This window comes from Triticum urartu, chromosome 1 (genome assembly GCF_003073215.2).
Source record: "Triticum urartu cultivar G1812 chromosome 1, Tu2.1, whole genome shotgun sequence".
NCBI lineage: Eukaryota > Viridiplantae > Streptophyta > Magnoliopsida > Poales > Poaceae > Triticum > Triticum urartu.
Window position 1 is genome coordinate 377193225 of NC_053022.1, and position 7677 is coordinate 377200901.

Below are 7677 nucleotides of genomic sequence, written 5' to 3' on the forward strand. Positions count from 1 at the left end.
ATGGACCCAAAATTGGGGTAAAGAGTGCTCAGGTTTATCCCGAACACCCCAGTACTAGTTACACGGGGGTAGAAGCCGGCGACTGGCCAACTCTCGGATGTTATAAATGGCCGCACAGAAGGTAATATTTTAAAACACAAAAGGTGTTGCATAGCGCAGATGAACTTGTTTCACATTACAGGATCACATGAGTGTGGTCATTCAAAAATTACATCCCTGGCACATTCATCCGCCACAAGGCGGGAACCCTTCAGGACACTCTCATAGTACATCTCGGGGTGGCGATGCTCCTTGCCCTCCGGCGGCCCCTCCTTCACCAGCTTCATGGCGTCCAGCTTCGCTAGTGCACCTTCGCCCGGGCAAAAGCCCCGCGCGCACCCTCGACGCAGGCTGGCCGCTTTATGACTTCAAGCCGTGGGCAGGCCTCCACAAGCCGCCTCACCAGACCGAAGTAGCTACCGGTCAGGGGCTCGCCAGGCCACATCCGGACTATAATGCCCCTCATGGACAGTTCGGCCGCCTTGTGAAGCTCGACCAATTGCTTCAGCTGGTCGCTCATAGGCATTGGGTGTTCGGTCCCGGTATACTGAGACCAGAACAACTTCTCCGTCGAGCTCCCCTCCTCAGCCCGGTAAAACTCTGTGGCATCCAGTACACTGCGAGGAAGATCTATGAATGCTCCTGAAGAGCTCCGAACTCGGGTAAGAAAAAGGAAAGTTTCCTTCACATGCTTGCTTTGCATATTGAATGCCTTACCCGCTGCTATTTTCTTCACCACATCAATTTCCTGGAGGGCCTTGTGGGCTTCAGCCTTGGCGCTCCGGGCGCTTTCAAGCGCCTGTGCCAGCTCGGACTCTTGCGTCTTAGAGTCAAGCTCCAAGGACTCGTGTTTTTTGGTGAGAGCCTCGAGCTCTTGCCGCACCTCGCCCACTCGGGCTTCTTGCTTCTCCCGCTCGATGCGCTCCTTGGCCGCTTTGTCTTCGGCCTCGGACAGCGCCTTCTTTAGGGTCGCCGCCTCGGTCGTGGCCCTGGCAAATTCATGATGATCCTATTATTTTACAACCGAACTTCTTTTCCAAAGCATAGACAAGGTATTGCTTACCTTTGCTCTCCTCGAGCTGCCTCTTGGTAAGGCCAAGCTCGCTTTCAGACCGCTCCAGGTCCTGCTTCAAAGCAGAGACCTCCGTTGTACGTGCGGCAGCGGCCAGCAGGGAAGCCTGCACTTACACATAGACATATTGTGATTAGACTCCTGACTCATCATTTGATCCTCTATTCGGCCGTTCTTCTCGAACGCCGAACAGAGCATCAGGGGGCTACTATCTATGCGGTAATATTTTCTTATATATTTTTTGATTGCTTACCTCAAAGCCTGTTAGGAGGCTAGCGCAAGCTTCGGTCAGTCCGTTCTTGGTGGACTGAACCTTCTCAATCACTGTACTCATGATAGTGCGGTGCTCTTCGTCGATGGAAGCGCTGCGAAGTGCTTCCAACAAGATGTCCGATGCCTCTGGATGGACAGAGGACACCGGCACGGGTGGTTGGCCCCCCTTAACAGGGGATCGCCTTCTGGAGTCCGGAACCATCGAAGGTTCCGGCGCAGTGTTCGGCTAGGGGGCGAACTTGGAGCCCATGGGAGCTTCGCTCCCTTTGTACCCTAGGTCCGGGAGGTCGCCTCGCGGCGCCCCCAGGACCACCTCCCCTTGGCTTGGTGCCTTTCGAGACAACAACTCGATGTTGTCCGTAGGGCGAGGGGTGGACGCGGTCGGAAGAGAACCATTCTTCAGATCCAACGAGTCCAATGAGCCGCTCGACGAGGATACGTCGAGATGAGCTCGGGACAGACTGCATAATCATGTTCGACATGAGGAGAAGCAGTGCAATAAAACATACCATGAAGTACTATGGTGTCCGGACACTTACGACTTTGCCAGGGGCTTGACCTTGGGTAGCCACTCGTTGCCGGTGTCGGCGACCATCGTGGAGCAGTCCGGAGCATGGGTCCTTCCTTCTTGGACCCTTCGGCCTCCCAGGTTGGGTCGGCTTTCCTTTTCTTGTCTCCCCCGTCTGGGGGGAGAGAACTTTCCTCCTCGTTCTCGTTTTTATGGGAGGAGGGCGCGTCGGAGTCATCGGACGATGAGTCCGATACAACCTTGCGCCGGAGACCCTTTCGGGTCCCCGTGGCCTTCTTCTTGGTCTTCTTCGCCGGCACCTCGTAAGGTGCCGGAGTCAGCATCTCCATCATGAGAGCATCTGTGGGATCTTCAAGCACAGGTGCTGGGCAATCGAGCTGCTCTGCTGTCTTTATCCATTCCTGTTAATGGCATGAGAACTTAGATCCCGCACATCATTTAACCGGGGCAAATAAATACCCTGCAAGATACGAAAACTTACCGGATTAGCGTGGCGCTTTGCGCTGAGTCCGCGGTCCTCAGTGAGGGAAGGGGGTACCTCGGCGCCTTTGAACAACACCCTCCAAATGTCCTCGTGCGTTGTGTCGAAGAGCTCTCGCAGTGTTTGGTGCTGGACCCTGGTCGAACTCCCACAAATCAAATGCCTGTCGTTGACACGGGAGAATCTGGCGGAAGAGCATGACCTGGACCACGTTGACGGGCTCATCATGTTCCTGATGCAGGTCTGGAGCCCGGTCAACTCTATCGAAGAACCCCAGGACAGGCCCTTCTCTTTCCAGGAAGTGAGCCACGTGGGGATTCCAGATCGAAATTTGGGGGGCGCCACCCAGTTGGTGTCGCGCGGCTCGGTGATGTAGAACCACCCCGATTGCCACCCCTTTATGGTCTCCACATGGGAGCCTTCTAGCCAGGTGAAGTTGGGCATTTTGCCCACCATGACACCTCCGCACTCTGCTTGCTGGCCGACCACCACCTTCGGTTTAACATTGAAGGTTTTCAGCCACAGGACAAAGTGGGGCCTGATGCGGAGGAAGGCCTCGCACACGACGATAAACGACGAGATGTTGAGGATGAAATTGGGGGCCAGATCATGAAAATCCAGCCCGTAGTAGAACATGAGCCCGCGGACAAACGCGTGGAGAGGAAATCCCAGTCCGTGGACAAAGTGGGTAAGGAAAACTACCCTCTCATGGGGTTCAGGCGTAGGGACGATCTGTCCCATAGCTGGCAGCCGGTGCGCGATGTCCGCGGCTAGATATCCGGCTGCCCATAGCTTTGTGATGTCCTCCACCGTGACGGAGGGGACCATCCACTTGCCTCTCGCTTTGGACATGATTGGAGTGGTTTGAGTAGAAAGACGCGAACTTGGGCGCTGGAGCTCGAGTGCGCGAGAATGGATAAGCAAGGAGGAAGAAGGCGTGGGTAAAAAGGGTGAATCTTTGTCCCTTTATAAGGGCGGAGGAGGCAATGCGCCTCCCCACTTACCTGTTAAAATCGCTTACTCCCTGAGCGCCATAATTGATGGCGCGGTTGGGTTACCCATACCTGTATTGATGAGAATCTCGTGATAAGGGGACACGATCTCTACTTCGACTAGACGTGTCAAGAAAACTACCTCGCGATATGTGCGGTGCTGGTTGAGGAAAACGGTTCGAATAATGACCGAGCCATGACATGATGTTCTGTTAAAACGTGTCAGTAGATTAGATTTGTGAAAATATTATTATCTCTATGGTGGGATATGGAACTTGTTTTGCAGAGCCGGACACTATCCTTGTGTTCAAAATCTTCCATGGAGTATTTGGAGAAGAACCCGCCTTGCAATGCCAAAGACAATACTGCGCATCGGACTCATCGTCATTGAAGCTTGGTTCAGGGGCTACTGAGGGAGTCCTGGATTAGGGGGTATCCGGACAGCCGGACTATATCCTTTGGTCGGACAGTTGGACTATGAAGATACAAGATTGAATACTTTGTCCCGTGTCCGGATGGGACTCTCCTTGGCGTGGAAGGCAAGCTAGGCAATACGGATATGTATATCTCCTCCCTTGTAACCGACCTTGTGTAAGCCTATCCCCCTCCGGTGTCTATATAAACCGGAGGGTTTAGTCCGTAGGACAACAGACAATCATACCATAGGCTAGCTTCTAGGGTTAGCCTCTACGATCTCGTGGTAGATCAACTCTTGTAATACTCATATCAAAAAGAACAATCAAGCAGGAAGTAGGGTATTACCTCCATCAAGAGGGCCCGAACCTGGGTAAACATCGTGTCCCCCGCTTCCTGTTACCATCCGCCTTAGACGCACAGTTCAGGACCCCCTACCCGAGATCCGCCGGTTTTGACACCGACGGCGGCAGTGTAGTGGCAGGCGGAGGGTAGTATGAGGGAAACAACTTCTAACTGAAGCTTACAAATAGTACAAAAAGGCCAAGGATTAATTGTTCATCAAATTTAGACAAGACCCAGATTGAACATGGCAATAACATTGAACCCAACCACTCTTTTTTGCAGTCACAAACAAATGGATCGGTCTGATCCATAAAATCAACATCCTGTGCAAAAAAATATTGGAGGATGACTACAAGTTGTTGTAAATAGAAGACGAGCATGTTCAGAAGCTCATTTGTCCACCTGAAACTTCTTTTTTTGCAATTCAACATGTCCGTCCGTGAGAAATCTCTTTACGAAAAACTTAATCCTCATGGACAATAGTAACCTTGCATTCAACAGGAAGAATGTGACAAAGCTTCTGTTTAACTGGTTGGATGCATATCCATCCATCGTTATTGTCCTCAAGCGAATGTCATGAGAACTGAGAAAATATTGGTGGTTATTACGCCACCGATTGGTTATACGTTTTTCTCCATGTGGTAGCAGTGCCTAAGTAGACATGAAGACTGAAAACAGTTACTGTCGAAAAAAGAGTATGTCGAAAGAGCGACAGCTGAATGGTTAATTCTAGTACAATATATACGGGCTTTCGATGTGCATGAAATCATCACCTTTATATATAAATTCTCCAGAGATCGAAAGCATCACAGCAAGCCAATAATTATGTTCAGATCAAAACTAAACATTCTTAGTGGCAGTGCGAGTGGGGAAGAATGAGGGCTGAGGTTTTCTGTACGAGTGGAGGAAGAGGAGCAGGCGTTTTCTGTATGAGTGAGGAAGAAGGTTGGCGGGGGTTTTCTGGACGAGTGAGGAAGATGGGGAGCGGGGGGAATTGGGGCCGGTTCTTTTGCTAGCTCTATAATAAGCTCAAATAAGCTACCCCCTAACCAGCTTATTCTAGAAGCCTGACCAAAATTATTTTTTTTAGAAGGCTAATAGTTAAAACTTGACTAGTAGGCTTCTAAAGAAAAAAAATTGGTTTGGCTTCTAGAATAAGCTGGGTAGGGGGCAGCTTATTCTCGAAGCCCAAAAAAGCCAGGAAAAGAACTGGCCCTTGGGCGAGACGGAAGCGGGAGAGCGAGCTGCAGTATAAGTGGAAGCGAGGAGGAAGGAGGGTTATTCTGGGATCGCCCCCTCTTCAAGAAATATGGGCTTCTCCTCGCAAAAAACAAAAACAAATGGGTTTTAAGATGGATAGGCTTTTGTATCGGCCCAGTCAGCTGCATGTGTTTCGTATTGGAGGGCCTTGTGCTAGAGGCAGACCGAGACACTCTCCAGCTTATTGCCCATTCGAAAGAAAAAAAAGACGCCTCCAGCTTATGGCTACTCATCGATAACCTTTTTCAACTTGGCATCCACCAAATTAGAGGATGCGGTACTGGATGCAGACACTCACACTGATCGCGTAGTGCGGCAAAGTGAGGTGTCAAATAACAGGCCTGCAATATACTTACTAGATTGTGAAGGTTCACATGCTAGTCAACATTCACATTAAACTAAGCTTCAGAAGATACGATATGCATACTAACATTCAGAAGCACAAAAGTTCAGCATGTTTATGCATCTCAATGATTCACCATACTATAACCAATACAAAGCTGTGAGAAGGTGTGGAAATAAAAAAATCGATCGATGCTTCTCTAAGCAAAGGGCCTCCCTGCGCACGCATTAATTTCCTGGGCAAGCTTGTTTATTCTCAATGTTGCGAGCACTTTGAGCATGTTGGCAACTCCACAGCTAGCTAGCTGGCTCATCTTGCAATTGATACTGACACATTTGCAGCAAACACATGAGGCAATAGAGATGACTCAACATGAGTCCATATTGTGCAGTTCCCCTGAAATCGTCTTCATTGTCCTGAATCTGAAAAGATAGGAAAAAATAGCTATACTTAAACGGTGTTGCAAAATAGTAGCACATAGATGATACCATCGGCCTCTTCTGTCTCGGCCTACGTTGTTGTTTAGGCACCTCCCGTGCCTTGGGTTGAGCCAACAACAGAGAAAGCGCCCGACGCAGGTCGGTGTACAGCTGCGAGACCTGCTCCTGGGGTGAGGGCCGAACGGGGGACCCCACTTGCAGCAGCCGCTGTGGTGTCTCCACGTGATCCTGGGCCTGAGTGTTGCTTTCCTGCTCCTGAGAAAGACTCATCAAAAACTACTGACCGGGCGACGTGCATGGCTGCGTCCCATCCCCATGCAGGGTGGGTCCCGGTAGATCTCCTTGCGAGTCCTGATTGGGCCGCGCACCCCCGTCCAAACTGGCACCATCCCCTGATCCCCTTTCTTCTTTCCTTCTTCTATCCGCTCACTCTAAAATTGATGCCACCGGATTAGCCGTCCCAATAGTTTGCCCTCTTGATTTGTTGCCTTGAGCCAGCTCCTTGGCTGTAGGCATCCCCGGAGTTCAACTCGTTGTTGCGGCTACAGGGTGACTGTGTACGGCAGCTTGTCTCCTGGTCTAGTAAACAACGACGAATGTGTAGCAGGGTACAAGGAGCATCTAAGCAAGGTAGGAGGCGAGATCGTCGATCTGCACCGTGTCATTGCCGTCGGCGACCGTGCAGGTGATGTGGGTGTGGATCTTATCTCCTGCAGCCAGCATGGATCCAGCTTGAGTATGAGGATGCTGGCGACGTTGTCTCCCCCAAGCGTGCGAGCCATCCGCATCGTCGTTGTTCCCACTCGAGGCAGCCCAGCACATCATCACCATCCTCCACATTGGCAGTATTGATCGACCTACAGGTCCCTCTTTTTTACTTTTCCCATCTCTATCATATTTTTTGCTTAATCTTTCTTCAATGTGTATGACTGTATACCAATATAATATAATTTAGGTACTGTCTGTTAGTCAATAATCTTAATTTTCTAATGTCACCTCCACTTTTTTCTGGGCTTTGTGACTGGCATAGGTAGTGTTAGGATGCCCTACGTCCATTCATATTCGACAAATTTAATTAGTAATCATTGTATTTGTGAATTGGTGTAGTTTAGTACTCCCTCTGTAACTTAATATAAGACGTTTTTTGACACTACGACAGTTAAATAGGTCTGAGTAGTCAAATAGTATTGTACATATATAAATACAAAGGTAAACCAATGTCCTGACTATTGGGTTGTACTATATTAAGCCAGAAATATCAGAAAATATAGAATGTCGATGCTTGGTATTTATTAATTATTTTCATCACATGGAACTTGATGCACATTTCCAGTACTTCTGCAGAGAAGTAGGCCATATCTGTCATGCCATATCATGTTTACATCTCTGATTGTGTCAGTCCTCACAAATCTTCACTTGCGTCTTTTTTACTTGTCTTCTTGTGTCTCTCCCCTTCCTACGCAATATGATAAATTAAACTATTATTTAT